Source organism: Antechinus flavipes, chromosome 5 (assembly GCF_016432865.1).
Source record: "Antechinus flavipes isolate AdamAnt ecotype Samford, QLD, Australia chromosome 5, AdamAnt_v2, whole genome shotgun sequence".
NCBI lineage: Eukaryota > Metazoa > Chordata > Mammalia > Dasyuromorphia > Dasyuridae > Antechinus > Antechinus flavipes.
The window spans coordinates 250,654,991-250,678,312 of NC_067402.1; the positions used below are offsets into that span (position 1 = coordinate 250,654,991).

General features: G+C 34.4%; 1 long non-coding RNA gene across 1 annotated transcript in view; it reads left to right on the forward strand.

Moving 5' to 3' along the window:
- The first annotated feature begins 3,108 nt into the window (after nucleotides 1-3,108).
- LOC127537929 (uncharacterized) overlaps nucleotides 3,109-23,322 on the forward strand; it is a 108,854-nt gene continuing 88,640 nt past the window's right edge. The window contains exon 1 of the long non-coding RNA XR_007947647.1: nucleotides 3,109-3,753. This is a non-coding gene — a long non-coding RNA (uncharacterized LOC127537929). The remainder of the gene's footprint in view (nucleotides 3,754-23,322) is intronic.

Genomic DNA, 23,322 nt, shown 5'->3' on the forward strand with positions numbered 1-23,322 from the left:
CCAACAGTTAGGTTTCACAGACCATTGTTAATTGTCCTTTAAAAACACTTAAATATCATAGATAACTTGTAATCTTAACAAATTACCTAATATATTTCAGAAGGTAACATACTTTACCTAATTAAAGGCATGTGATTCCTTTCAAGAAAATTAACAGAACTTCTCTTTAACAAGCCATTGTTCTTAAGATATTATACTTAAAGATAACCAAATCTAGCCTATATAGGCAACAGTAAAATTATTTCCCACAATTTCAGAATCATCCTAAAATTTTTAATCAAATGTTTTCTGCTGCCTGAGTTTCAATCATATAAGGTTTTATTGTCCTTTACTCTAGCAGGCTTTGAAAATCTGCTCCAAGGAAAAACTGTCTGCCAGTTTTAAAATAGCCAAGCTTTCTATTCCTTTTTATCTACACAGCTCTTTAATAGACAGACAAGTCACATAGAACACAGAACACAAATCACACAGACATAAACTGCACAGTTACAACATTAAACCAAACATTTAACACATATAATCAGAGAGTTCCCAAAAAGGGGCTCAGAATCAGATGTTTCTTAAAAGACCCAAACCAGAGGGGATCATCCAGCGTCCTAGAATGATACCCTTCTCAGAATTTAATGCCTGTCGGCATTGTATTATTCTGAGAATTCAGATGCTAGCACATACAGACAGAACAGGTGAACAGAACAAATTATGCCCTAAAACATCCAGATCTACTCTCCTGTGGCTGAAAGGAAGGTGGCCACCGTTGGGGCATGGATGCGGCTGAAAACTGCTCTCTTTCCCAGAGACTCTGGATAAATCCAGAGGGCCAGCCTATCCAGAACAAGAACCCAGATCCTCAACCACCCCAAGGCCCAAAGTGGAGACCTGAAGGTCTCTAATCTCTAATCCTGCTCTCATTTTCTAATATCTCTCTAGGGCCTCCAAAATGTAATGCTGGAGAAACTGAGGCAGAATAGAGATTAGAAAGTTTTTAATATTTTATTTGAAATGGAGACATTGTGCTGGAGGCATGCTGCCCCCAGGGCTGATGCCCAAAGCATCCAGCAACTAATGCGTGCTTCCCATGAAGTATATATACACCTGTGGCTCAGCTACAGGAGTAGACCAAGGTATTTGACTATCTTTTTCTTTAGTATGCATGAATCTGTACTCCTCATGTCATGTCTTTAAAAAGATAAGAATGTTATTCATATCATTAATCATGACATTAATTTCAGGATTTATCCTGCATGGTCCTGCCTCTTAGTATTAAACCCTCCCTTATTTATAAGCAAATAAATTAATAACACTAAATAAAAATGAGAGGAAGGGAAAGGAGGGAAATATCAAAGGAAATAAACATTTTTATGGTGCCTACTATATGCTAGGCACTGTGCTAAGTTCTTTTAATTAATATTTTATCATTTGAGCTTCACAACAATTCTGTGAAGTACATGCTATTATTATCCTTATTTATTACAATTATGATAAGAGAGGCAAACAGAATACATGACTTTCCTTGTATCACACAGCTACTAAATATATGAAGCTAAATTTGAACTTAGGTTTTCCTCACTTCAGGCCATGTTCTATCTACTCCACCCCCAAAAATGTTCCAGAACAGTACAAGAATATTTTGCACAATATATATTGCAGTCTCTATTAATAGTCACCTATCTTGCTGCTCTGCTTCTCATTAATGACTTTATTGATTTGGGACATTAGCTTATCCTGTCTGGAATTTGAGGGAATCAAGGCAATGTTGAGGTGAGAACATAGTCTCTGGAGTCAGTGAACTTCAAATTCTGTTCAGCTCCCAATTCTGATGCTTGTTTATTATAATCTGCATGTTCTTGGGGAAGTAATTTGACCTTCTTGCCCAAGTGTCCTCATTTGTAAAATATTATATCATATATTCTGTGAGATTTCTTCTAGCTCAAATTCTATAGTCATACATTTTATATGTTCCATTAGACAAGCATAGTTCCTCACAATCAGAATTGGGCTGCCTTTTAAGTGTTATTTTCATTTATATCTTTATCACTTGTTTTCTTCACAGAAAGTTACTGTTTGATTTCCACCTAACACAACTTGGATTGGTAAGACATATACATTCCTTCTTTAAAAAAGAAAATCCACATCACAAATGCCTTGATGTTAAGGTTGTGAGATTAGTAACCAATGTATCTGAATCACTATAGATCACTTCACTGTGAATAAATGAAGGGACAGAAGCCAAGGAGTTCAACTGAAAGTTTTTGTTAGAATTCTATCTCTTCCTTCATCATTCAATGCATCTCTAATAACTTGTTTGTTTTTTGTTCATTGCAGCTACCAAATCAATCATTTTGATTGAACTGACTTAAAAAAAAAAAAAAAACAGCTGATGTTTTGAGTATTATATGCCTCCTCCCCTTTCTTTTGTTCCTTATGAATACTTTTCTCCATTTTTTTCTAAGCTATTCTTCTGGCCTTTATAAGGGAGGGTAAGTTCCCTGGGATATTTTGGGCTTGATCCATGCATGTTAGGTTTACTCCTGTTTATTCACCAAACTTCCTTTTCTCAAGCTTTAGATGGATAATGGTCCTGCATGGATCCAATTCAGTCTGGGTGAAGTCCTTGGGAGGAACAAGTAAAAATAGAATCATGCTAATTTAAATTCTTCTCCCATTCATGAGTCATCTGTCCTGTCCTTTGTGGTTTTAGATCTTGTCTCTGTTAGTATTTTCTAAACTGACCAGGCAGTGAGTTTGTTTCCCTATGCAGCTGTACAGAATAATGCAATTAAATTAGCCTTTTCCCCTGATTTAACTAATAGAATTTGTAGGGAATTTATTAAATTTAAATTAATTGCATGCAAACTAATTGCTAAGGGTGGGAAGTTAGCTTGTAAGAATTTCTCATTATTGAAACAAACCGATTTTGTTTGACCATGATGATGCTTCCAGCCATTACTGTAATGTTGGCTAAGATGAATCCAGAGACTCCCATTCATCTTTATTTGGAATTCTTGGGAGAACAGGAAAAGCCCCAGGACTTCTTGCAGCACAATTGCCTGGCCTTTATCACCCAGTCCAAGTGATTGTGTGTGTGTGTGTGTGTGTGTGTGTGTTTTATTTTAATTTTTTTTTTTTATTACAGGAACAGATTTGAAGAGTGGGAACTGAACTTGGATCTTCATTGCAAATATAGGGCAATTTTAATAAACCACTTAAAATTATTCCTTATTAATTAATTATTAATATGCTAGGCACTGATGACAGTGTCTTTGCTCTCGAGGAGCTTGACTTTTATAATGGAAGACAATATATGGAAAATGTATATATGTAAATATAAGGGGAAATGAATTTCTATCTTCCCTACCACCCCAAGCTCAGTCATATAGTCACAGAACATCATAGGCAAGTTGATGTATATTCACATGCTATTAATACCAAGAACTCCTTTATGATGTAAGTCCTTTAGACAATTGGCATTTTAGATGAATGCAGACTCTATGGAATTGTAAATATTGACCCCACTATGGACTGGACTGGGAGGGATTTCTCTCTTCTCCTCCCCATTCCTGACATCCCAAATAGCAGTAAAAGAGTTAATTTGAGATCTTTCAAGGTATAATAGAGGAAGCAGATGCACAATCTCTAGGGGAAAGGTACAGAAAGACAGTCATTTAAGTCTGAAAATAATTCAAAGTAACATTATCCCTGGTGGTAGAAAAAGGAGATTGTGGGCTCAAAAAAGAACCTCAAGAGTTGAATCACGTAAGTACTACACTAAGAGAACAAAGATTGCCCTGCCCTCCAATAACCTATGTTTGAGTTTCCTTGATCACATGTGTTGTCTATATGTGTCTCATAACTTTTGTTATTTAAGTTTGTGTCTCCTCCTATAGGTGTTGTATCTTTGTTTCATAATATACCCCAGTTTTTTGTTTGTTTGTTTGGGAGGGGTGCAAAGGAAGGGAAGATACTGTTTTTTACTTTATCAGAAATCATCTTTATTAATAGCTAATTGTTTTGGGGGGCTTTGTTTTGCTAATTGCTAAAAGCTAACAGTAGTACGGGCTCGTGACTTTAATATTAAGAGTACAGATCTACTCATTGTCCTTAGAACCTAGAAATAGCAGCAATGCTTTGTGGATTCAATGGAGGCGGTGTAATGTACTAGGGATAAAAACTGAATCTGTGATTTTATTTGTACTGAGAACTTCTCCATCTATATACACAGAAAAAATGGAAGCATATCCCTCTGCTGATCAAATTTATTCAAAAATTATTAAATCTTCACTTGAGTATATCTAGGAGAAATGCATAAGAGGATAAAACAGATCAGCTTAACGTGATGTATGGATATCTTTCCTAATAAAGTGTTAAAAAAAATAGAATTGATTGTATCTATAATTGCACCTTCTTCCTTTAAAACATAAGTCAAGAACTATCATTTACATGAAACCTTTATGATGCCTCCAAATGTTAATATCCACAGCCATAATCACCTTATTTATTACTTTGAATTTTTCACATTTGTTTTGTACATGATTATTCCATTTATACTTATATATGTTCATATTATCTTGCCAAATGGAATATCAGCTTCTTGAGAATAGAGATTATTATAATTTTTATATCCCAGAACCTAACAGTGTCCACAGTGTCCATCATATAGGAGATACTCAATAAATGGTTGTCCGTTGATAGTTGAATTTCCTTAATTTTCTGATTCTTCATGTTTCCAAATAAAGTTGGGATGACTAGTTTCTAAGAAGAGTGGTGGTGTGGGAAGAGAAACAGACAGAAACAGAGAGAGACAGAGACAGAGAGACAGAGAAAGAGGGGGGAAGGGAAGGAAGGAGGAGGGAGAGAGACAGAGACAGAGAGAGACAAGAAGAGGCAGAGACAGAGACAGAGGGAAAAAAAATGAAATAAACATTGAGGGATTGGTATGTACTAGGCACTGTGCTGAGCAAATTCGCTTGATGGAAAAAAAAAGATGGAGATGGAAATAGATATAGAGAGGTAGAATCAGAGATAGAGCTAAAGTAATAATATGAAATAAATTCAAGGTAACTTTAGGGAAGTAAGAAGAAGCTGGAGAAATCAAGAAAGGACTCGTGATATGAGCTGAATTGAAAGGAAATTAGGGATTCTAAGAGATGAGGAGATACCACATTTCAGGCATGGGGTCAGTTGTTACAAATGTGCATGGATGGGAGAGGAAGATGTATGAAGATGAGTAACAAGGTCAATTTGGTTGGATCACAGAGAGTTTGATGGAGAATAATTTGTGGTGATATTGTAAAGGTAGATTGGAAACTGGTTATGAAGAACATAAAAAAAACAAATATAGTCATTTGATTTTAAATCTAAAGTATAAGGAAATCATTTGGACAGGAGTGGGGGTAGGATATGGTCAGAATTGTGTTTTTAGGAATATCACTTTGGTAGTTGAGAAGAGACTGGATTGGAGAGGGAGTCAAGCAAAAATATCTTATTGCTAATTTGCATAATATTAAAGTATATGGCTTCACCAAAAATACATTAAATTCTGTTTTCCTCTTGTGGAATCTTGAGTGTAAATGGCAATTGTTTCTATTCTGGCCAGAAACCCTGAGGTTCTTTTCTTTCCAGAATGATTTTTTAATATAGGTAAAAGAGGCCATTCTTTGTCTCATTTCTTACCTAGCCTTAATTGTCAAATAGGTGTTACCTCAGACAAATTGAGATCCAAGTAAAATCTTAGCTTAAAAAGGTCATGATCTTTCACTGAATCTAGGGCCATTGTCCTGACTACTGGACTTAGATGGTTGTGGAGAAGAGAGTGGAACTGGTGACTTTTTACAGCTCTTACTCATTTAAATCCAATTCACTTTCAAGTAATGATATCACCTTTCTAATGTCAATGTTCTCTTTGAGAGTGGAGGACAAATACTAGCAAGCTCAATGATTTGGCTAAGTGTTAAAACTTGGGAAAGCTGATGATAACATATGGAGCTTGAATCTCAACATCAAATAGAACCAATGGAAAAAGGAGAGTATTTATAGATACATTAGTCCTTTTTAGGCAGGATGCATTAAATATAAAAGCTAACAAAGAGAAAGCTAAAAGAGCTGTGAATGTTAAGAGACTTACTGACATCCTAAAAACAAAGTTGATTGAGAGGAACACATTTAAAATAAGCAACATTTAAGATTTAAGCAATGACATTGCAGTTAGATTAAAAATTAGAATATATGTACTCAACTATGAATTCCAAGTCCCATTGTTTTCATAAATGAACTTTTGTCCATTAGTCACAGAGCTTTGTGTGGACCATTCATTCAATGGCATTGCATGTGGATTATAGATATAGAAAGGCAGAGATGAGAGAAAGAGGATGCAATTTCAAGGAGTGTGACTACTGCCAACTGAGAGTCAAGTTGTGGATAATAGCAGGTCCTGAGGTTCCAGTGTAAGGACTCTGCAAAGAAAGGAAGTACTTCCTAGGTCCTGTGGCATAAGTAAGTGTGAGTTACCTTTGTTACATGTGAACTTCATATTGTTCATCATGGCAGTAAGATAAAACAGTAGCTAAAAAAGGGACAAAGTATCTGGAATCAGGAAGACCAGAGTTCAAACTCAGCCTTAGATACTTAGTAGTTGTGTCATCCTAGGCAAGTCACTTAACCTTTCCTAATCTCAGTTCCCTCCTGTACAAAATGTGACTATGAAGATAAATTAAGATATTTTTAAAGTGTTTAGCCCATGTCTGGTACTGTAGGTAAGAAATGCTTATTTCCTTCCTCCTGGGAGATTCTGCTCCAGAATTATGGGAATAGCAGTTGGCCATCTTTTGTAACTATTATTCTTGCTATAGTCATAACCCTTAGTTATGAGCTAACTGCGTTTTCTGGATGATTTCTAATGTGAAGCACACTAGTAAGGGCTTTTGAGCTATAATATTGACATTGTAGATTTGAGAAGGTTAAGCCTAGAATTTGTGATGGCAGCACCCATTTGGACAACCAAATTATGCATGTGAGAGTAAATTGTGGGTGGTATATTGCAAATAAATTATAACTAAATCTCACAGTAATATCCTAAATCTATGAGATGATATGTCACTGAGTAGTAGTTATAGTTAACAAAGTGAGTGATGGATATGAGTTAAAATATTGCCTCATATATTAACAATTTCTTCAAGTCACTTCTCTGAGTCTCAATGTCCTCCTTTGTAAAATTAGTAGTATGGTATTACCCATTTTATAGGGTTGTTTTGGAGATGAAAATATAAAGTATTCTACAAATCTTAAAATGCTGTATAAATAAGAGCCACCATTTTTAGACCATTGACCTATTTCATTATTAAAATATGTAATATTGTTATGCCATCCATTTGTCCTGACTCAGTTTCCCTAATTGTTCTGCTTAGTCCTGCAGAAACCACCCCTCCCTCTTAATCAGAATATTTGATAAAGATAAAAGATCTTACATTTTAGAATATCAGAATGCCTCTCCCCATCCCAAGCTATCAAAATATCAGATACCGTCTTATCAAGATGCCTCTCCCCATCTCTAGGGTTCCTCCCCCCATTATGTCATCTCATCTCCAGTGCTCACCCCATCCTGTCAGAGTCCTGTTCCCGCTCTCAACACCCTGACTCCACTCTTGTCTCAGTCTACCCCCTGAGTCTGAGCCATGTGTATATAGGTCATTGAGAACTCACATTGTTTGCTGGATTCTTGGAGACAATCTCATTCAGCCCTTGGACCAAATCATGGATCCATTTGATCCCAGTAAATTTCTCCCTTTTAAATAAATTATTAAATACTCTCTAATCTCTATCTTGCCTCAGTTTCTCTGCCATTACAATATAATGATATAATTATTAGAACATATAAACAGACATAACAATATGATATTATTAAATATTGTATTATTTGAGTGAACTTTGTATCATTGTAGCATCCCTGAAATATAGTGAGCACTATATAAATATTAGTTATCATGATTATTACTTTAAATATTAATAATAATATTTTGCTTATTTCTATGAAGCAATGTGATACATTGGAATGAGGAAGGACCCTGGAGTTAAAGGACTTGGATTCAAATCCCATTTTTTAATTATTGGTCTTAACTGTGGGTCACTGGGCAAATCACTGTCTCTGGGACTTATTTCTCATCTGCAAAATGAGACAAGACTGAACATAATGGCAATGGAGTCCTTTTCAGGTCTCAATCTGAGATTCTTTTTTTTCTTTCTCTTTTTTTAATTATTCAAAGAATTTTTTAAAAATTCATTTTGAACTCTTAAAAATATATAGAAGAGAAAAAAGGATTTTCTTGCCCATAGAATAACATAAAAAAGGAGATAAAACCATGAATCTATATTTCACACTGTTTACTTTTTTTGAAAACTATATGTCCTAGACATATTTTTAAAAGATGCTCCACTTTCTGTTTTCTTCAAATTTTTCTTTTATTCTTTGCTGTGCAATACATACATATACACACATAAATATATCTCTCGCACACACATACATATATATATATATATATACACATGCATACATATTTAAATATGAATGGGAATGATTGGATGAAGTTTTCTTAAGTTAACACTAAATCACATGATCCCTATTCCCAGGCCTTGATCCCTATTCTCAGGCCTTGAACTCTAGGTTGCAGGGACAGAACCACAGAAAGTGACATGACCCACAGGAAGCAGATAATATTGGTCAAGGATGGTTACATCCTTTTAGTCTATCCAATAAAAGGTTCAGGTCTTTTGCTTTTTAAATCTTGAATAAGACGGAAGCTAGTCAGGTTTAGGAGCACATGGTGGGAAGTGGGATGGTTCCAGGTGTGTGTCTGGGTCTCTCCTGCAGAGATTAAAAAAATGCTTTTTCTTTGTACCTGAAGATTTCTCTGATTAGTTAATTTGGGAAAGGGGTCTCGCACCTGTCCCACACAAATTTATTATATTATTTACATATATATATATATTTTTTTTCTCTCATCCCACCCTAAAGATAACTTCCCTTGGACACAAATATACATACATATATGTATATATATTGGTAAAAGATATACATATAAATGTATTGTATAAAATATTTACATATAAATGTATTGGTAAAATCATTTTATACACATTTCTATTTATCAATTCTTTCTCTGGAGGTAGACAGCATCTTCCTTCATAAGTTCTTTGTAGTCCATTAAAATATTTATAATAATCAAAATAACTTAGTCACTCAGTTTTTCTTAAAATAATACTGTTGCTATAATATGTAGAATATACTTGATTTTGCCCATTTCACCATTCTTTATTTCATGCAACTCTTTCCATGTCTAATATCAATAAACTCATCATTTCTTTTGGCAGAGTAGTATTCCATCATGATCACATTGTTGAGGTTGAGAAGGGGGACCCCAAAAGTCCTAAGCTGGTGTCATGAGATGTCTTAAAAGAATTTGTAGTGTTGAACCCATCTCCTAGTAAAGGGGCAAAGTTTATTAAAAGCAATGTGGCGCCATTACTGAGCAGACTGAATTCTAAGTGAAATCCAGTAAAGAAACTGTACCAAGGAGATACACTTATATAGCTTTCCATCATAGATATGTTAATTCTATAGCTCAAGGGTAGGGCTAGGAAGTAATCTCCAGATGAATTAAGGATGGTCTTCAGATATATGGAGTGTGCTCAGTTTCCTGAGGCAAATTCCAAAGTCAGAAGACCAAGGACTTATTAGAACAGAAGCCCCAGGGTCAGGGGACCCCACAATAACATTACATCAATATACCACAACTTGTTTGGCTATTTCCAATTTATAGGCATCCCCACAATTTCCAGGTCTTTGCCACCACAAAAAAAAGCTGCTATAAATATTGTAGAATATAGAGATTCTTTTCCTTTCCCCCTAATCATCTTGGGAAACACAGATCTGTGAATCTAATCAATCATATTTTTGAGGAATTAATCAGCACTTTTAGGTTGGGTATGTTTGTGTGGTAATAGATATCTGCATGTATATCTGTATTTGTGTGCAGACAAAAGCCAACAGATATGTGACTTTTAGAAAATAAAACTTTTCCATTGAAATAATTTTGTTCTCCACCTTAAATTGCCAAATGGGGAGCATTAAGGGAGTAGAGACTTTTTAATTCATTAGGATTAGTGATTTCACTGTCTGACTCCAAGAGTAAAATAGCAGGCAGAAGAAACAAGTTGCTATTTGCAAAGCAGAAACAACAGCCAGACTGTTTCCTCTTCACTCACTGTGCACAGTGTGGGCTGGCACCACCACAGTAGCTTAGAAATCTCTAACACTGTCAGGAAAAACAAATGGAGTCCTACTGAGAGAATAAAAGGATGAAGAAAGGAAAGAAGGAAGACCAAGGATTCATCTGCATTTAACAAAAGAATGATATATTTGCTAATGGGGTGGTAGAAACTACTTCTCCTTGATGAATCACTTATTCTCAGAGCCTTCTTTTTTCCCTTGCCTTTTCCTTTATTCTAGACTATAGTTCAAATGTTGATTTAATTAGTAGCAAATGCTTTTAAAGTCTAAAGATTTCCTTTAAAATGTAAAGATCAGAATGGTGTTTGACTTGCAAGATGGTAATTTTTCCATGTCTAGTGTTGGGCAATTCTTAGGTGAGCCTTGATTAGCTCCTCAGTGAAGCTTTTCTAGAGAATGGGGAAGATAAAAGATGAGAAGTGCCAGAAGTAGGGTTGTTAGTTCAGAAGTGGTTATAACTACTTATTTCCACAAAAGCCTTATCATGGTATGGATGAACCTAGAAAACTGTGCCAATGAAGGATAAGCTCTGGACATAATTTATCAGTGGAAAAGACTTTTAGTGAGAGTCTAGTGACTATGTCCTGGCTAAGAAACAGTCTATCTTAGGTTTAGAGAGACTTTATCTCAAGATTGGCTACAAGATGACGAAATTTTGACCATGCTAACAGAGTGATGATGTCAGAGTGGTTTTAAAAAAAGTATAGAGAGTGTTATGAATTACACAGCTTTTAAATAAACTACAAACTGTTGATGCTCTTTGTATGTGATCTCTGTCCAGTGGTTAATGAGTTGGCACTCTGCTGCACTAAGTGAACCATGGTCATGCTGACATTCTCACTATAAATGAAACCAGAAGATACAATTAAATTGCAAGTAAGTGGAAGGATGCCTTAAGGGTTCTCCTCAGACAGACAAATAAAAGGATTAGAAGATTTAGTTTCAACATTCACTTAGAGGCATCATTTCATGGGATTTCAACTTGTTGGGCAATGTTCAAAATAAGCATGAGGAAATGGACCACCATGAATATGATTTTGGCTTATAGATACTATTTTATGGTAGGTGAAGGTGCTCTTTGTACTTTTCACGTGAGGAAGTAGCAACTGCATGTTTAAAATAAAGAAAGGATAAAGAATTGAACCTGATCAAACAAAAATGAAAACATATATGTTTGCTGGTATCATTTTTTTTCTTAATCACCAAAGGGCACATTGTTAATGCAGTTTAAAGAGCACAAGATTCTAAAAGACTTATAAATATGTTTATACATATAGGATTTAACATATATGTTTAACATATATTGGATTGCTTGCCATCTAGGGGAGGGAGGCGGAAACACAAGGTTATGCAAGGGTCAATGTTGTCAAATTATCCATGCATATGTTTTGAAAATAAAAAACTTTATTTTAAAAAAAAGATTTTAAAAGACTAGAAAACATCAGTATTTTTTTCCAAATAAGGTATATTGAATTTTATGACCAGCAAATGTTGCCCTATATACCTACTTTGTCATCTCCTTAAAATATTTATGAGAAAGGTCTACATGTACTTCAGGAATCTTCATGAGAAAAACATGAGAAAGGAACTTTTAGGTTTTTGTAGATGATTCTTTTCAGCAGACCACATATTCACAGTCATTGGATTGTTTCAGCGTCATACAGAACATAATAACAGAAAATACAGAATATTGTATCTATGAGCTGATTTCATTTAAAAATATATCAATATATTTTATATCTTTTTTCACCTTATCTACAAATTATATGCTGATTTTACATTTATTGTATCCCAGTTTTAAAAAATTGGTGGAGGGGCAACATTGTGGTATAATGGGAAGACCACTGGGAGGTCTGGTTCTAACTCCCCACATATCATTTAAAAGGTGTGTAATTTTTAATTAATCATTTAACTTGCCTCTGCATGACTTGCCTTTTTTTTTTTTTTTAAATAGAGATACTAACCTTTCAATTCCTTCAATTCCATATAGGCATGAAGACTTAAATACCTCAAAGGATTATAGAATTAACTCTGGAAATGTCCTAAGAGACATTTGGTCCAAACTCATTTTTATAGGTGAAGATGCTGAAACTTTGAAAATTTAAGTCACTCCAAAAACAAATGGTTGGTCTGGATTTGAATCCAGGCAGGAATGATGCTTCCAGATCCAACATGAATAGTAGTAGTAGATAGAAGGGTATGTTACTTAATGTCAGATACTATGAAAGTTGATTTTTCCCTCCCTCCCCAATACATTCTTTTAAACAAATTTATTCTTTGTAGAAGAGACTTTTTATCAGATTAATTATCAAAGTATATTTTATTGAATTATAAATGAAACCTTTAAACCTAAATAGCAATTCAACATAACAAAAGTAATTCATTTAAGTTATTATTATTATGATTACTTTTACAATTTCCACATATCAATTTATTTTTTGTGGCAATTACAAATATGTATATTCAATAGTGCACCAATGTGATTATATTGCATTAATTAATATAATTTTTCAGAACGATGTGTTCTGAACACATATTTGTGTTATTTGTCCTCATATTTAAAAAAAATTTTGATAGCAGTAATAACACAAAAAAGTTGATCTTTTAATTTTTTGCTTTATTTTCATTTGCTTTTTAAAAGCTTTAAAAAATATTTTGTCATATTTATTGCAAAACTAGGTTTTAAAAAAAATTGTTGACATTTTTCTTGGGACTGAGACTTGGACTAAATAGCAATGCCAAATATATGCTTCTACATTGGAGAAGTTTAAACCAAAGTTGATTTAAAGGTAAAATAATCTATGTGTAATATTTTATACTAATCAAATCACCAACGATTTCTTTTAAATAAAATAATATTTGCAGGATAATTGATTTAACATTTGTGAAAACTTTGCGATAGTATGCCTGTACACAACCAATAGCAATATTTTTTCCCCCTAAAATAATCAAAAAACCATGAGGCCTATCTATATCACTATAATAACAAATATTTTCAGCTACAAATGAATGTTTTACTGGGAATAAATTCAACCACTGAGACTATAGACTATAGTCCCTCCTCAATGCTTAGTAATGCAGTTCTAAAGCTTATAGATTCAAGGCACAATATATACTTTTTATATGTTCTGCATTTTGATGGCTATCAATTTCTAAGAACTTTATTTGGTTTACTATATTTCAATTGCTTCTAACTACTAAACTATTAAATAGTAAATGAATAGTACTAGATACTAGCAGGAAAAGAAACACAAAAAGAATACTAATTGATTGTTTTATTGATGATATGAGATGACATTTTCTTTTTAATATACATTGCTTTATGAAGCATGTTGAGAGAGAAAAATCAGAACAAAAGAGAAAAACCATGGGAGAGGAAAAAAAAAAAAAAACAACAGAAAAAAGAAGTGAACAAAGCATATGTTGATTTATATTCAATCTCTGTAGTTCTTTTTTTGGAAGCAGATGGCATTTTCTATCCAAATTCTATTGGGATTGCCTTGGAGAGATTTCATTTTCTATTAAAGTGATTTGGGATCAACATTTGTACTATCTTCTTAGTAAATGACAACAATGATTTCATACAATAGGGAAGAGGGGTGATTTAGTGTATTGAGAGCCAGACTTGGAGTTAAGGAAGACCTGAATTCAAAATTCACTTAAAACCAGTATGACCTTAGTAAACTATTTATTTTCTGAGTCACACAAAACTTTAAAATTATAAATATAGTCATAATTATCCCTGATGATAGATGAATTTTGATCTCTGGTGGTAGACATTCACATAGTAATGAAATCATAAGTTTTTGACATATTTTGATGTGATTTTGTACCCATGTTTTTTAAAAAGAACAATTATAGACATTTACCATAAGAGAGAGTCATGGCTGGACAAAAGCTCAATATAAATCACTGGTGTGACAAGGCATTATCTGCAATCGTAATGTGATATGAAGTTGTACTGAAGCATGGTGTCAGGACAAATTTGTTGATAATCCTGCTTTTCTCTCCTTTGATTAAATACTTTAAAAATTGTTAGTGGTGGTCCATTTGAAAGTTGTGATTAATAAAACTTGAATCCTTCTAGAAGGAGATGATGGAAATGTAGAGTATGCCTGAAAATCATGCCAAAGAAAGATTAAAAGCATTAAGGAGGATTAGCTAGAAGAAGAGCAGAAATAGGGTGATATGTAGTTTTTCTCAATATTTCAGAATTTTTTATGTGGAAGAAATCTTTGACTTGTCCATGTTGGCCTTTCTTGGCTTTTCTTTGTATTTATATTGCTTTGCCTAGTGCTCAAGTAAGCATGTAATAAACATGCTGGTTTATTGAAAAGGACCCTAACTGTCTTGGTAGGTAGTGAGTTCCCTATCATGTCTGCAAAAAAAGGACTCATGCTTCAGGAGTAGACTGAATGAGGCAATCTTGAAGTTCTGTGACTCTAGGGATTGTCTTTCAATAATATCCAAATTTACCATTTACTACAGACAAAGCTATAAGCCAGGTCTTCAGATCTTGGGTGACCATTCAAGTTTCTCTCAGAGGCTTTTTAGATGTTCATTTTCCCATAAGCTAGCTGAATGCTATGAAGATCGTAGGACCAATATTTCTATGCTGCTGTTTCAGTATATCCAACAAACATGTCCTAAGAGAGAGGCTTATGCAGACATGGTTAATTTTTGGCCACCCTCAGAAGGAAGACTCCCAAACATTTAAGAGCCCAAAGAACATCTAGTTTAGTTCTTTTAACCAAAAGTATTACTTGGAGAGGGGTGTATATATTACAAAAGCATTTGAGGACCAAAAAAAAAGTTGGATACATGATACACAAAACTTCCTTTGCACTGTACCAAGAGACAAGAAGAAATGTTTCTTTGTTGTAAGAGATTAAAGGATATATAGTATGGGAAAAGGGGCTGCCTAAACAATTGGCTTTATTTTTAAATAATCTTTACCTTTGATCATTTAGAGATGGCCTTCTTAAAAAAAAAAAAAAAACCAAAAATACTTAATTTCTGTGGCATTATAGGAAGTAATCCTAAGAAGAGATCTGTTAGCTTTAGTTCCTTGCATTTACAAAAGCAGTAGACAGCAAGTATCTTGTCCTTTATTGAAAAGATGAGAAACAGTTGAGAGAAAAGATTATATGAATTTAAATTCCTTTATATAATCCTATATTTCCCTGTAACAGTTGCCACTGTTAAATCAAAATATTCAATTTTCCTACAGGATATTTATTTTCACAATAAAGAAAACAACATTTGACTGCAGTTTAGAAATCCCACTTGTGGATGACCTAAATGAATATTTTCATGTTTTATTTTTTAAATTTATCTCCATAAAAAAGCAAGAAGAAAGATAATAACATATACATAGCCAAAGTTGTAGAATCTCACAAAAAGAACAAGAAGAATATTATAATTTCAGAATGATTGGGGAATATTATCAAGTAATGTCATTTTCTTACTGGATAGAAAGTTCAAAGGAATGTAGTGGACTTTTGATATTGGAAATGATACTTCAAGTCATTTTTCATGGGACTGGAAAACTTCCATTCCAAGAAAAATGAAATCATAATTAAGAGACCAATATTAGACTTCTTAGGTGCTATTGGTAATTGTTCAACCAAGATTTTGAAAATGTGTGAAGTTTATATATCTCTTTAAATACATTAATTCTTTTAATTCTCACACCAACTTTATGAAGTAGTCACAGCATTTATTATTACTATTGTTTACATTTTTTTTAAATGTAGAAGTAAATTCACAAAGGTTAAGTGATTTGTTAATGGTCACACATTTAGCAAATATCAGGCAGAATTTGAACATGAATCTTCTCTGATGCAAAGACTTTAGACACCCTTTCCACACGTATCACTCTAATTATTTAGATTGGAAAACATAGTAACTTATCTCTCTTTTTTAAAAATAGATTTTTATTTACAAAACCTATGAATGAGTAATTTTTTCAGCATTGACCCTTGTAAAATCTTCTATTCCAAATTTTCCCCTCCTTCCCCACACCCATTCCCCTAGATGGCAAGTAGACCAATACATGTTAAATATGTTAAAATATATGTAACTTATCTCTTTCCCACAGAGCCTTTGTCAGGTTATTGCTTTTCCCCAGGATTTAGCATCATGCTTCACATAGGCTCTCATAGATCCATAGTCCAAGGTCTGCTGGGGGCCTCACAGTTGATGTAGTCCAGTATATGCCTAAATAGGAATGTTTTCTTTCACAAGAAATAATCATTTAACTGGTTCTTAAAGAGCACTCATCATATCGCAAGACTGTCAGTTTCACTCCTGAATAGGAAGCCTTTTTTCTCCCTTGATAGCAAGCCTAAATCTATCTTTCTTTTACCTCCTAATTTCTCCTGATTCTGTCCTCTAGGTTCAAATAGGAGAATGCCAATCTTTCAACTTTACAGCTTTTCAAATATATGGAAGATAATTGTTACTTTCCTTCTTTCTTCTTTTCTCTATAATAAATAATTTGCAGACATCTCCAGTACTTAAACTGTGCTAAATGCTGCTAAATGCTGGTAATACAAAACTAACAAAAAAACAACACCATTCCTTCCTTCAAGGAACTGATATTTTAATAGGGGTGAAGACAAGTGAAAAATTACCTCATCCTGAGGAGTCTATTTCAATCAATTGATCATTTTTATAGGACCTATGATACGATCTAATATGCCTCTGCCATCTTGTATTTGTGATGTTGAGTTTTAGAAAATGAGTACCAATTGTTATATTTCTCTTGATTAAGTCTCATTTATTTGATTTAGTCTAAAGATATTTTTGGATCTGAATTTCACTTATCCTGCATGTTAACTATTATTTGAAGGTTCATGCCATCTACAAATTTGGCAAACATATTATCTAAATATTCATTCAAATCCTTGATTAAAATAATGAATAGCAGAAAGTGAAGGACAAATCCTAGACCATTCCATTAGAGATTTTTTACTGATGCATACTGAATGGTGAGAAAAACTGCAAAATCAACCCAGCTTTGAACAATGCAAAATAATTAAACATAAAACACCTGGGTCATTTGGGTAATGAGATTCCTCCAAATCCTTTCTTTTCATAGTGAAGGGCCTCTGCAGAGATGATATTAGATTTATCTAGAATTCTCCACTCCCTCTCCCCTTTCCAGGTGATAACAATGACAACAACACTTATAAATACTTACTAAGAACTCTGTGTAAGCTATCTTATTTAAACCTCACATGAAATAACCCTGTGAGATGAGTGCTATTATTATAGCCATTTCATAGATAAGGTTAAGAAATTCAATAACTTTCTTGAGGTTACACAGCTAGTAAGTATCTAAGTTAAGATTTGAATTCACGTCTTCATGACTCCATGACTCCACTAGCCATGTAGCATTCTTTTATCTTTTATTTTAGATACTTTCTTAGACAATTTTTAATATACATTTACTAAGGCATTGTGCCAAGGGTCCAAAGTAGGGAATGGGGGAGGGACAACAATTAAAAAATGAGTCTCTATCCTTAAAAAATTCTATTATTTGGAAATAGCATGCCTATCTGAGAACTGAGAACTTGTATTTTTCTTTTCAAGAAGTTAAATGACTTGTATGCTTTGTCTTTTTTTTTTTTTTAATTAAAGTATGCAAGTCCATTGAGGAAGAATAGAGGAGCATTCCTGCTTTAGTAAATTTATTTGGATCATTAAAGATGCTTTAAAATATTAACTGCTCCTGCTTTGCCCAGAAGACACTATTTATTTATCCTGATAACTAATTATGCTTTTTGCTTTTAGCTAGAGACAGATTCCTATCTATCATTTCTAAACTACTGTCTCTCAATCACCAAAGTCTGGCCCATTCATTTTCTGGATCCGTCTCACCATTCAATTTGTATGAGTTTATGAAAAAAAAAACTTTAATGAAATGCTCTAGGATCTGACACTGGTATCCACAAAAAATAAAATGATGTGAGGAGAGTTTCATTGCTTTGTGGTATATTCTTGAGAGGCCCAGCTTCTTAAACTGTTACTAGACCTCATATTGATGTAGAATTCACAAAGTTATGATCTATTATAAGTAAATGTTTAATTTGAATATTGATTTTACATATCTGTATGCCTGGGGTCACATAGAAGTTTCTCAGGGGAAAAGGGGTGATGAGTGGAAAAGGTTTAAGAAGTCTTGCTTTAGAAGGAGCTGGATAGGATAGTGGATAATGTTATACTTGGAATCAAGAGTTTAAATCGTACCTCAGACATTTACAAAGAGTATAGATAGCACCTACTTCTCAGGATTGTTGTGAGGTTCAAATTGTATAATTTACACAAAGTGCTTTCCAAACCTTAAGACAATATATAAATGTTAGCTTTCAATTGTCATTATTATTAGAAATGATGTATCTACAGGGCAATGCACAAGAGAAAAAGGAGAAGAAAAGTTTAAGGAAATGTTCTGCATGGATAGAAGAAGTATTCTTTTCCTTCCAATTAATGGATCTCTGTATCTATTATTCTACTTGAATGGGACTAATGGGATGAAGTATTTCTCAGTATTGAGTCACATGATCCCTGTTCCCAGAGCTGGGAACCTGGAGGGGGTCACATAATCTCTAGAGGGATAAACTTCGATCCCTGGGATACAGGAAGTTTCAGAAAGTGATGTGACCTTTGGGAGGCAGCCAACATTGGGGACCATTGCTTAAAGATGGTTATGTCTTTTTAGTCTATCCAATGAGAAGGCTCCTGTCTTTTGCTTTTAAGTCCTGGACAAGGGGAAAGCTGGCCAGATTTCAGGAGCACATTGCAGGGTTGGGATGGCTCCCAGGTGTGTCTGGGCATCTCCTTGCAGGGATTAAATAAATACTTTCTCTTTGTACTTGAAGATCTCTGATTAGTTAATTGGGAAAGAGAGTCTTGTGCCTATCCCACACATACTCTTTTTTTTTCTTTTTTCTTTTATTATAACTTTTTATTGACAGTACATATGCATGAGTAATTTTTTACAACCTTATCCCTTGCACTCACTTCTGTTCTGACTTTTCCCTTCCTTCCCTCCACCCCCTCCCCTAGATGGCAGGCACTCTTATACATGTTAAATATGTTATAGTATATCCTAGATACAATATATGTGTGCAGAACCAAACAGTTCTCTTGTTGCACAGGGAGCATTGAATTCAGAATGAAAATAACCTGAGAAGAAAAACAAAAATGCAAACAGTTCACACTCATTTCCCTGAGTTCCTTTTCTGGCTGTAGCTGATTCTGTCTATCATTGATCAATTGGAACTGAATTAGATCTTCTCTTTGTCGAAGATACCCACTTCCATCAGAATATATCCTCATACAGTATTGTTGTTAAAGTATATAATGATCTCCTGGTTCTACTCATTTTACTTAACATTAGTTCATGTAAGTCTTTCCAAGCCTCTCTGTATTCACTCTGCTGGTCATTTCTTACAGAACAATAATATTCCATAACATTCATATACGACAATTTCCCCAGCCATTCTCCAGTTGATGGGCATCCAATCAGTTTTCAGTTTTTGGCCACTACAAAGAGGGCTGCCACAAACATTCTTGCACATACAGGTCCCTTTCCCTTCTATAAAATCTCTTTGGGATATAAGCCCAGTAGTAACACTGCTGGATCAAAGGGTATGCACAGTTTGATAATTTTGGGGGCATAATTTCAGATTGCTCTCCAGAATGGTTGGATTCGTTCACAACTCCACCAACAATGCATCAGTGTCCCAGTTTTCCTGCATCCCCTTCAACATTCATCATTATTTTTTCCTGTCATCTTAAGCAATCTGACAGGTTCACACCTTCTCTTGAAGTTTCAAAAAATAATACTTTTGAAAGATTATAATCCTTGTTCAACACTTGGGTTGATAGTATTGAAAAGAGTGGGCCTTAGAATTATCCTGAAAGATAAAGGTGGTAAGGGTTTTATTGAATGCAAACAGAAATGAGAACTTGCCTGGAAAGGCATTTCACAATTCAGATATATTAAACTTAGAACCCCAATATTATATTAAGTAATAGATAAATTCTTTCTACCTACCTCCAGAATCATGGAAGCTCTATACATAGTCAGTACAATTTAGATAGGGAAGGAACTGGATTTAAAGTCAGAAAACTTGGCTTTTTAGTCTTGATCACTATTCAATATCTATGTGACTAAAGGAAAATCCTTTATACTTTTTGAGTCTCGTTTTCCCTACATGAAAAATGTGGGACTTGGACTAGATGACCTTTGCTTCATATAATCTCTAAATGTCCTTTGCAGACTTCCTATTTTCTGGGTATAGAAATCAGTTAATTTCTTTGGCTTCAATTGATTCATCTGAAAAACTGAGATGATGAAATTCACACACAGAGGGGACTTGTGAGGATCAGGTGAGATCAAATTTATACAGCACTAGTAATTGCAAGCTATTAATATTAGTGCTCTGTAAACTTGAGTGTTGTATTAATGAGATTGTCAACATTGTTCTTCAAAGCCTTCATATGCATTCCTGCAATGATTTCCCAGACAAGCCCACACCTACAAAAGGACTTCAGAGCAGTTGATTTAATAAATAGCTACATCCCCCCCCCCAAACTAGTTAATGAAATTATAAGATGAGTTAATGAGAAGAAAACTCTCCTTACAAAAATATGCTTTGTAAACAACTGTTTAGAAATATGAGGGCTTAAAGTGATGACAATCAAATTCTCTTCCAACTCAGAATGTCTTTGATTTTAGATACTTTCATAAGACAGAATAAAATGTACACAGCTAGGAAGTAGAGGATGATAATGAATAATCTAAAAGTTAAAGTAAGCAAAGGAGCAGAAACCCAGAGGAAGTCAGCATGATATTGTGAAAAAGGAATTGATTCTGGGATCAGAAGAAATGGATTCAAGGTTTTTTTTTTGTTTCTGAGTACTTGATGACCTTGGATGAGTATTCAGCTTCTCTTAATCTCATATCATCTTGTGCAAAATGAGGGGTGTCCAAATAAAATTTCAAGAGACAAACATCCTGTGTATTAATAATCATTGCATGAGCCAGGCTTGGCAGTTAGCAATACATTGATGGTTAGTATTTTCTTTTGGTAACCAAAGACCAAGAGACAAGTCTTGGGTCACATTAAATGCCCATCTGTCTTTGTGACAGTACATTAATTGGGTCCTGCTTTTAACAAGCCAATGTCAACCCTAATTGGTAGACACTTAATGAGGAGGTGGGTTAAGAGCTCCTGCCTCTCCAGAAGGCCACATTATTGAGTGGGGAAGGTTAGTTGAAAACAAAGGCCTATTCATGTGTTTTAAGCTCATTCTGGCAGTCTGAGCATCCCCTCCAGTTCTCTTTATGAGCCAGGTTGCCCTAGACTCTAATGAAGGTAGCAAGGACACATTTAAATCTCTCTGGGTAATATCTACTAACTCAGTTTGTATATAATCTCATTTAGGGAGGCTCTACCCAAATTACTTAAGGAACTGAAACTTTGTGGGGATAGGAGTGATCACATTATTTGGTCATTCCTATTAGAGACTGACTGGCTTTTTCAGGATTAGGGTTTGACAAAAATAGGAGGAAAAAGTGTGGATCATGAATTAATAATTAGTCATTAACACAATAAGATAATATTTATTTCTCTCAGGAAATTACATTATAACCATATAATAGTACTAAGTTTATGATCCTAGATCATTTTTACCAGACTTTATTACCTTTCAAGAACTCTTATTCCTAGAAATGATATTCTATCTATTACTTGGGAATGATAGTCTATATCCCATCTCTGTTGGCTTCACTGTGCCTAAAATATAAAATTCTCCTCACTTCTGTCTCTAAGAATATGAAGCTTCCTTCGAAGATCAACTCACCTGTCACATCCTATATGAGGTATATTCTAGTAACTGCAGTTTCTAATTGAAATGACTTCTCACTTTGTATATATTTGGATTTTTTAATATCTGTGTCTCTGTAATTCTAACCACCTCCTTCCACTCCTTGAAGGCAGAGATGAATGTGTTTTTAACCTTGTAAACATTCATTAAAAATTCTATTCTTTCTTAGGATACAGATCATCTTCACCCCTTTCTCCCCTCCCCCCTTCCCCCATATCCAATATGTTGCCAAGTCCTATTGATTTTATGGACACAACACATCTCATCTGTTCTGTCTTCTCACCCATGACTCTGCCACCACTATAGTGCAAGATCTTATCACCTCATTCCTGGGCTGCTGTCATAACTTGTTTGGCCCTCAGGCCTCAAATCTCTTCAGATTCCAGTCCATCTCTGCTCAGTTGTCAAATTCACATTTCTAAAGTAAAGATCTGACTATTATCCTTTATTCAAGAAACTTTAGTTGTTCCTGATCAGTTCTGGGATCAATTACAAAATGCTCTTTCTGACAATCAAACTCTTCAGAAGTAGGCCTCCTACCTTTCCAATCTTCTTCTGTCTTAAACTATGCTCTCCTTGCTGTTTCTCATACAAAACTCATCTCTAAACTCTGGACTTTATCCCTGGCAGTTCTAAATTGTTGGATCTTTTTCTCTCCTTATTTAAAATTCCTGATATCCCTGGTTCCTTTCAAGTCGCAATTAAAATTCGAAGGTCCAATTAAAATTCCACCTCTTAAAGGAAGACTTTTCTGATCCTTTTTGATTCCAGTACCTTCTGTCTGTTGATTATTTCAATTTATCCTGTATTTACTTAATACGTTGTTATTTGCAGTCTTTCCCTCATTAGACTGAGCTCCTTGGGAGTAGTTTTTTAACCTTTATTTTATATCCTATCTTCCTTTTCCTCTTCCCCTCCTTTCCCTTTCTCCATCTCTCTCTTTCCCACTTCCTTTTCCTCCTCCTTATCCACTCTCTTTCTCTCTTCCTCTCCCTCCCCTTCTTCTTTCTCTTTCTCTTTCTCCCTGCCTCCTTTCCCTCTTCTTCCTCCTCCCAATCTCCCTTTTCCTTTCTCTTTGCATATTATTCTCCTTTCTTTTCTTCCTCTTATCTCCTCCTTCCCCTTTCTTCTCTTCCTCTCTC